Here is a 1,677-nt window from a genome sequence, read left to right as displayed (position 1 = left end):
TTTGTCTTTTCAAAAATATCTGACAAGTGAAGTTACATTACTCACAATTGATTCGCAAACTATGAGATTTAAACAGCAAGTGCTATGTAACTTCATTAATCCAACATAAATGCAAATCATCAAAGTACACATAACTCTGTTAACAAATCTTAAAAGCATTACAAAAATGAAATATTTAACTACGTGCGTTCTGGGGTTACTCATTTGGCGCTGGCAAAAACAGAAATTATAGTTATTTAAACCTTTACCTTATTTGCCCGAAGACTTCTTCTTGCATGTTCAACAATATTGACATACCTACATTAATCTTGGCGGCTTCACACAGCACACCACAGGGACTGCCTACTCCATCGTCTTTCCCTCACAGGCAGCTACCTACAACTGTGCTCCAAGCGCTCTCTTACTGCAAGGAAGCAGTACAGCATCTTTGGCTCTGCGGTCACGCACAGTCAGCGATCCGCATTATCGAGCCCATCAGAGACATTCATCGTTTATACTAGTTTCATTTTAATTTATTAATTTTCTTATTTTATGAAATGAAATGTCGAGTGGCTAGGGCCTCCCGTCGAGCAGACCGGTCGCCTGGTGCAAGTCTTTTGAGCTGACGCCACTTCGGCGACTTGCTCGTCAATGGGATGATATGATGATAAAGACACCACAACACCCAGTCCCCGAACGGAGAAAATCTCCGACCAAGTCTGGAATCGAACCCGGCCCCTTTGAATAGCATTTGGTCGCTTTGACCACTCAGCTAAAAAATCGGGACAGAGACCTGATCCGCCGTCCTTTAATTGTATATAATACACAATTCAAAATTGAGAGAGAAACAAGGCAAGGTTATTTTGATGTCCACGAAGCTATTATGAAGACAACGGCCTTGCCGCAGTGGTAACATCGGTTCCCGTCAGATCACCGAAGTTAAGCGCTGTCGGGCTCGATTAGCAATTGGGGGGGTGACCATCCGGTCTGCCGAGCGCTGTTGGCAAGCGGGGTGTACTCGACCCTTGTGAGGTAAACTGAGGAACTGATTGAGAAGTAGAGGCTCCGGTCTCGTAAACTGACATACGGCCGGGAGAGCGGTGTGGACTGTTCTGGTGCCGCTTACAAGTGTTCCCCAGTAAACTCCTTTCAGGCTGTGGAAGAAACCTCCACCTTGTGAGCTTCATTGCTGCCGGTCACAACCGTAAGTGACTGAAGATGAAGGTCCCGCCAATCTTCCGTGAAAGAAGAACCGATCTGCCCCTCTGTGAGCTGTTCAGCTTCAGAACAGGGCGCCTATGCCACAACTCCTGGATAGTACAGGTACCGTCGTACCAACTGTATGCTGGTATCGTCTCTAGGGCTATCGTTCATGTCGCTGTTGGGTCACCTACCCACATGCCATCTGGGCAACCGACAGCTGGGCCATGCAGAGTTTTGCGACCGACCCCAAGCGCAGCTTCACACAACGAGAGTGGTGAGGCTCAGACACACGTCCACATCGACGGCGGGCTGTAGTGAGGCCCTGGCAGCCAGGCCCTCCTACGGCAGGGCTGCAAAACTGACCTCCGACAACGCCAGTGTCCGCGCCTGAGAAATCATCTCAGGGCCCAGACGTGCTTCTGCGCGCCTTCGCGCAACGCTGGCTCAGCATGGTTGCCGGGAAAAAGACAAAGTGAATGCGAAACTCTTGCTAAT

The 1,677-nt window shown here is 48.8% G+C and overlaps 1 pseudogene; it reads left to right on the top strand.

Moving 5' to 3' along the window:
- The first annotated feature begins 867 nt into the window (after positions 1-867).
- On the top strand, positions 868-985 carry LOC126413451 (5S ribosomal RNA; annotated as a pseudogene).
- The last annotated feature ends 692 nt before the right edge of the window (positions 986-1,677 follow it).

This window comes from Schistocerca serialis, chromosome 7 (assembly GCF_023864345.2).
Source record: "Schistocerca serialis cubense isolate TAMUIC-IGC-003099 chromosome 7, iqSchSeri2.2, whole genome shotgun sequence".
Lineage (NCBI taxonomy): Eukaryota > Metazoa > Arthropoda > Insecta > Orthoptera > Acrididae > Schistocerca > Schistocerca serialis.
Note: the sequence above shows the minus strand (reverse complement) of the source record. Positions and strands in the feature narration are given on the sequence as shown.